This window comes from Lutra lutra, unplaced genomic scaffold (genome assembly GCF_902655055.1).
Source record: "Lutra lutra unplaced genomic scaffold, mLutLut1.2, whole genome shotgun sequence".
Taxonomy (NCBI): domain Eukaryota; kingdom Metazoa; phylum Chordata; class Mammalia; order Carnivora; family Mustelidae; genus Lutra; species Lutra lutra.
The window spans coordinates 1,606,933-1,614,234 of record NW_025923848.1 but is presented as its reverse complement, the minus strand read 5'-3'; the positions used below and the strand labels follow the sequence as shown (position 1 = coordinate 1,614,234).

Below are 7,302 nucleotides of genomic sequence, written 5' to 3'. Positions count from 1 at the left end.
ACCTTGGCTCCTGTATGAGGATGACCTGCTCTCTGAGATGGTAGCAGGAGCTTAGGCCAGAGCCCCGGTTGAAGCTTCTTCAACCAAGATACAGCCCTAGTGGTTCTCCCCATGTGAGTTCTCTGGTGTTGGGAAAGGGACCACATCTGGCAGAAGGCTCTGTCTCAGTGATCAGAGACACAGGGTTTGTACTCTGTGATTTCTGTGGTGGTGAAAAAGGTGGGCACTCTCGGTACAGGCAGGATCCCAGTAATGACAGACACAGGTTTCCCTGGTCTGAGTTGTCTGGTGTCTCCAAATGTGAGAGCTTGATCTAACAGCTCTTCCACGTTGACCACATTTGTCGGGGTTCCCACTGGTGTGAATCTCAGATGCTGGCTAAGGGTGTGGCTGTACTAAATGCTTTCCCTTGAAGATGGATTCAACCAATTTCTGTCTGTGGCAATGTGCCCATGGCCTCGAAGGGATGCATGTTGCTGTGAACTCTGGTACAGCAATGCCACCACCTGGCTTCTAACCCATGTGAGGTCATGGGGAGGAATAAGAATAGAGCTCTCTGAATGAAGGGTCTCCCACCCTTGTTACATCCCTAAGGTGCCTCTCCCATGGTTTTGCTGTGTGCAGAGGTGAGCCCTGCCCTATAATTGTTTCCCCCATGCTTATCATGTCTACTTTCCTCAGAAGGGTGAATTCTCTTGTGTCTCCCGAGGTTAGAGCCCTGACCAAAGGCTCATCCACAGTGGCGAGATGTGTGTGGTGCAATCCCGATGAACGAGTTCTGATGTCATTTGAACTGGGGACACATGGCTGAAGGTTCTTCCACATTGTCTGTAAATACAAGGTTTATCTTCCCAGAACATAACACACATGGAATGAGGTGAGGTACATGAGAAATCTCCCTCCTGTGCCCCAGCATTGGCTGGGTTCCTGTGCAGGGTGAATGTCTGCTAATGGCCAAAACAGGAGGGGCTGTGGAAGGATTGCTCACTCATGTTCCTCCATTCCTGACTCAACATAAGAATTCCAACCACTTCCTTCAGGAATTGTCTCTGCATCAACCTCTGCATGCCACTTATAGTCGGGTGCCGTGTTACTTTCCGCAATTCAGAGACCTTTCTACATGGTAGCCTCACACCCATGTCAACTGCTGATTAAATTTTAGATATTTGAGTTTCAAAGACTGTATCAGGGAGTCATGTTCAAGCCAGTGACTTTTACAGACACTTAGGCGATGGTTTGACTTGAGGCACATTTCAGCCCAGAAATAAAATTATTCAGATTTCTGTGCTATGCTGGGGTCATGATGGGAGGCTGACTCTATCTAGGATGGGGTTAGGGGTGGTCAGGCAAAAAGGAGGTTTTGCAAGAACGTTGCAGTAGGACAGAGGACACACAGGCTACAGGAGGCTTTGCTCTTGTCAAATGAAGGTGGTTTTGCCTTCTAGGAAGGCATTAATGGAAAGATAGATGGGAGCTTCCTTGAGGAACGTTACTTTCCTCCTCTCACAAGTCCTTCTCAAGGGACTGCAGGTTTGAATAGAAATTCCGTTGTATTGACATTTCCTTCTGCCTCCCTCAGTGTGATGGAAGGGAGGGGGATGTTAGAGCTTCAGGAAATGGAGTTACGGGTCTCTGGATGGTAGCTAGCCTCTTGTTAAGAAAGCCTTTTCCTTGAGAATCACAAGGACTTTTATAAACGGAGGGAGACTCTGGTCTTGCAGGGTTTTGATCTCTATTTGTGGAGAATCTGTTTTTTCCTTTCCTTATTTTAGGGCACTCAGAGCACCTGAGGAATGTCACTCATATCACATGTTGTGGGTGGGGGCTGTGTTGCGTGCCAGCTCCTGCTTGGTGCTCAGCTGGCTTTCTCCTCCCTCCTCGTGTGCCCCTGAACAGTTTAGACCCTTCTGTCATTAAGGTTGTTGAAGGAGGATGGTCTCATCTTCTGTAACTTCTTCCTGCTGAATAGGGGCATAGAGCTGTCCCTACCTGTGGGTCATTCCTGGTCAGTTGGGGGGCCTCTCTGTGTCAGAGTTGTGAAATGAAGAGACTGCTGAGTGCAGGGGAGAAGTTGTGACTGGATCTTGTTGAGTGGAAAAGACCATGTGTCCTCTGGAAGTTACTGCAGTGAAGGTTTCCTGGCACGGAACAGGGGGGATGGGTGGGGAACAACACAACATGGTTAGAAGAAGAAAGAGAAGGAAAATACCCATGAAGAGTCCTTTGATAGTGGGTGAGAACCCTCCCCCAGGCGAAGAGTTGAGCCAGTCCTTAAAGATAGGGATCCTTGGAAGTGCGGATTTGAGCAGTGGTATCTGTTAGGAACCCAGAAATCTCTTTGTGATAGTTGGGAATGTACCCACATCATTCTGTCTTTAGATTGGCAAAAGCTCCACCTTGTGCAGCAGTTACAACATCTAAAGTCTCTGTGTTTTGTAGAACTGCTTCATGCCTTTGGATCATTCCGTTATTTCATTGAGAAATCCTGTTTTGACCTATATGTAGGGTCTTGACTGTGTACTCTATAAGGACTTTCCCATTCCACACGACATCCTCCAGTCCCAAAGAGGGACAAAGATGGATGCTAGGTGGCCATGTCCATGAAATGGAGCACACGTGCACCGTTGCTTGAAATGGGGAAGGTTGGCTGGGTCGGGGATGGTTTTCATAATGCGCCCAGGCATCTAGGCCAACTCTAAGTGTCTGGTGGCCTCTGGAGCTTGGGGAAGCCATGGGCACAGGTTGGAGCTTCATGGCCATTGGGTCCCATCTAGGGGCCCTTATCTAATCCCGAGTCTCCTTGAACTGCAGTCAGGCTTTCAAGGGCTCCTCGGGTTTGGAGGGCCATTCTTGGAATGTGCAATTATTTCAGGCCCATGTTGGGTTGGCGGGTTATGTCTTGGAAGAAGAGCCTTTTCTGTAAATTGCTTCATGGGTGTAGAGGACAAAGAAGACCTGTTGGAGTCAGGATAAACACTTGTAAGATTTTTGCCAATTACAACCAACAGGTGGGCACTAGGATCTCTGCTTTGGGGGCAGACATGTTTGCTGACAGACTTTGGACTCAGCAGTCTGAGTTAGACTGATGACAGCAATCCTGGTTTTTCTTAACCCCTTTCCATGAAACTATTGCCATTGCTAAAGCACCTGTCTGCATTTTTTTAGGGACATCTTAAGTCTGGTCGACTTAAGAACCTTTCAAGAGTTATGAGCCATGGGCGTAGAGTGGTTGGGTCCAGGCCTAAGGGTCGCTGGGTTTAAAGTTGGGCTGGTTTCCGGTGTTAGTTCAGGCATATCTCAAAATGTAAGCTGGTAGTTGATAAATCAGCCTGTATCATTTTTTGGTGGCCTTTGTTCTCTGTGATGCTCTGGAGCTGATGTCAAGTCCTTAGAGTCAGGGGCCATCCCTGTATGAATTGGGAGGTTCCTTTTCCCAGGAGGGCAGTTGGATGCTTAGCTAAAGCCTTTGTTTGCCATTGTACCTAAATGGGGTGGCTTTTTGGATCAGTAGGACTGGGAGGAAAGAAACCATTCCAAGAAGCCCTTTTTATTTTGAGGTCTTGCCTGAATATCCTCGTTAGTAGGAGTTGCTGGTAACTGGGAGAAAACTTGTCTGGCAGATAAGGGCCTTCCTAAGTGCACCCTCCACTCCAGTTACAGGGACAGCTGGGTACTTCATTGTCTCCATAAGTCCCCAGAGAACCCTGTGGAGTGGCGTATGTTCTCTGGCTTTGAGGGAAAGAGTTCCTCATCCCAGCCCCATCCAGTTGGTCAGGGTGCTTGTTGAGTTCCACAGTCGTGGGGGAAATCATTCGTATGTTCCAGTTGTTGAATTAGACCTGAGCCCATGGGGTCCTGGTATCCCCACAGAATAAGAAGCAAGGGGATTGCCTGTCCATGAACTAATGTGGAAATGTTTCTGAAGATGACATCAAGTTGTTAGCTTAGGTAAGCAACACATATGGAAAGGCCATCAGAGTTAGACTTGAACAGCCACAAAGGTGGGTTTTTGAAGCCTAATTTTCCTCTTCCAAAGAATGCTCCTTCCCAGAGAAAGCCAGCTCAGGGCTCACGTCCTTGGAAAGCAATTCCCGATTTAACCGACCTGGTGCAATTATCAACTTAAGCTTAGCGAGCCTAGTGATCAATCGTGGTGATCGCTTAGAATCTGCATCACTGGGACTTTTTTGAGGAATCTCTAATCATTGTCTCTCTAGGCCAGAAGCCAAGGGAAAACCTTGGCATCAGACATGTCTGCAATACCTGTGGATTTGGGCACATTCCCCTTCCTGAGGTGCCTGATATATCCGAGGTTCCTATACCTGCCAGAGAGTGACATTATTTATGCTCCTGGTGAGGCAGCGGGGCAGTCTGGAAGCAAGGGGTCAGGCCAACATTCCTAAAGGGCTTGATGGCTGCAGGTTTTCCAAAAGTCAGCCTTAGTTCCTTATAGCCCTTTGGTCCCATCTGAGTCTCTGCCTAGCTCTCTCCATAGGACAGTCCCATCCAAGCCTTGGTCAAATCACCCATGTTTTCAATGATGCCCTGTTACAAGGAGAAGAGATTCTTCTTGAACATAGGGAGAGAGATTAGGGTTGCCTTAGGAGAAGAGATGCTTCTTGAGTCCTTGGAACTTGGAGGACTCAGGTAGAGCAAAACGTGCAATGCTTTAACATGCTTCCTAAGGAATGTTGGCCATTGCTGCTATGAATATTGGGGTACAGATGGCCTTTCTTTTCATTACATCTGTATCTTTTTGGTAAATACCCTCTAGTTCAATTGTAGGTCATAGGGAAACTCTATTTTTAATTTCTTAAGGAATCTCCACACTGTTCTCCAAATTGGCTGCATCAACTAGTATTCCCACCAAAGGAATGTTGGATCTAATTTCTGTAAGCCCTAGGTGTCTAGCATTGCCGTCCTTAAGGCCCATGTTTTCCCCAGGGTGCAGCGTGGTGATTGGGGTCCTATTTCCTCTGCCAGGGTGTATGGGTTCTCCAGAAGTCAAGATCAGATTAGGTACAATCTCTCCTCCCTACACCTGTTGCTGCTGCAAAACACATGGACTGAGCAGGGCCCATTTTGTGAGGCCACTGCCAGTGATGAGCCCAGCATTGGTCATGGTCATTTGCGTGGAAGCAACAGAGGTGGTTCAGGGGTGGCACCCTGGGGGAATACAGCTGGGGTGGCTGCTGTCCCTCGAGTCAATTCCAGGGTGGTTAAGGGGCCCTAGCCATCCTGCTTCTTCCTTCATCTGTCATGCTCTCCATGGTTTCTGGGGACTGGAGGGACATCGGGAAAAGGAGAAGCCCTTGAATCAGACAGGAGAAAGACCAGAAGGCTGCTGTGCCCCCCAGTCCCATGGGGGCCCAGTCTCACCAGACAATGAACTATTGTAGGACCAGATCGTTGCCTCGTGCTCCAAGTGTCGGTCATCAGCAGGGCTTGTGCAGTCAACTCTGGGTGTTGTGGCCGACTCACAGGGTCCTCTTGTCTCATCCTTGGGGTTCCAGTGCCTTCTTCTGGTGGGTTGCACAGAAGTGTTCTCTTTGTTTGGCCTGCGGAGGTCAGGTGCAAGAGAGCCATTCCTGCAGGTGTGTTTCCTTGTGTTCTCATGCCGAGTCTTCCTCCAGCCCCAAATCAAAGCCATAAGAGGAGCCCCAGGGCCTTCCTGACTCCCTTTGTCTGAGCACCTCTGGAGACTCTGGTGCCTTGGGGTCGTGGGCATACTGTTATGTGGTGGAGCTGTGGAGACAGCATGTGGAGTGGTATGAGATAGCGAGTGGCATGTGGCCTGGGGCAGGTCTTACCAGAGGCCTGTGGGGTTTTGTGGGATATGTCTTCTGAGGTGTTGAGGTAGAGGTTTCCCTGTAGGACCCATGTGTGTCATGAAGAAAGGGAAGTTACCCATGGGCCCCCTGGGGCTGAATGAAGGCTACACTCCCAGGGTCACTCAGGTCCCTTCCCTGACCGTCTTCCTCCATTACTGTCAGGTCCTCCTCCTGGTGGGCTGTCCCTTCTCCAGCCTCTCTGAGAGCCCTCGACATGCCCTTCTCTGTGGGGGGAGCCTTTGCCTACACGAGTGTTGCAGGTGGCATGACAGAGAAGGCGTGCTCCCGACTCCCATGGGAAGTGAGTTTGTATGGGCCCCACGCTGTGTGCAGTTGGTCGGCAAGGTGGAAGCAGGCAGGGTGGCCTTTCAGTGATGGGTCTTCCCTGCAGATTAAGGGATTAAGGAGAGTCTCTAGAATATCAAACTCACATAGTGACATGGACCATGAGGGGACCTGCTACCTCCCTCAAGGCATCTTGGAGGCTTGGGGGACTGGAGGTGTTGGTCAGGTCTTACAGGAATAGCCAGCGTACATGACTCAGCTGGAGAATGGTGCCTACTCTGTGCCAACAAAGATGCAGCACTGGGTAAGGTGAGCTGTCCTGCTCCTATGAGCCTGGGGGCCTGTCTTATTTGCTCATTTCTCAGGTGCATGAAGTGGGAGATGGGGCCACCCCACCACTGTCTCTTCCCGACTAGTGTTGTTCAGGAGCAAGCCGTTCTGCTGATTTTTACAGGGTGGGAGAGAAAGGCTTGGGTTGTGCAGAGTGAGGGATCAACGGGGCGTGGGGTCCTTTTCCAGAAGAGCACAGTGCATGGGATACCTGTGGTCCAGTCCCTCCAGGAAGCCAGTGCACTCCCTTCAAGATCAGCAGCTCCTGGATGACAGCACCCAACCACCACAGGGAGTTGCACAAATCAGGTGGAGGTTCCCTGAGGGATGTTCTCAGGCTTCCTAATGCCTGCAGGGACTGTGACCTTCCTCTCCTCTCCTCTTTGTGGTCAGAGGCTAGGGCAGCACCCCGGGTTTTGTGTGGTTTCCCAAGGTGCCCACAACAAAATCAGGGCAATGTGGGAGAACATGTATCCATGTTTGCCTGTCCCTTTCATGCCTAACTCACCATGTTCCCAAGTCCTTCTCATCTTCTGCTTTCCTTGTTGTTTCTGTCAAGTCCACAGAAGGGAAGCTTCTTGAGAGTTGAAAGCAAGAGCAGAACAGGGCATGAGCACAGACTCCCAGGCAGCAGAGAAACAAGTGGGGACACCCAGGCCCAGCCTCCCTTCCTGAGGCCCCTCCAGAATGGTGAGCTGTGCCCTACCGATTCCAGTCCTACTGCCTGCTTTGCGATCCAGGGCTGCTTCCCAGACTCAGTGGTGAGGGATCAGGGTGATGATAGGAAAGGGCTGAGAAGGGATACCCAGCAGTTCAGATGCAAAACCTGAGTGTGTGCCAGGGATTAGATCCTCCA

At 50.1% G+C, this 7,302-nt stretch overlaps 1 pseudogene; it reads right to left on the bottom strand.

The window, feature by feature from the left end:
- Positions 1 to 5,219: 5,219 nt before the first annotated feature.
- On the bottom strand, positions 5,220 to 7,057 carry LOC125092722 (uncharacterized; annotated as a pseudogene).
- Positions 7,058 to 7,302: the final 245 nt, after the last annotated feature.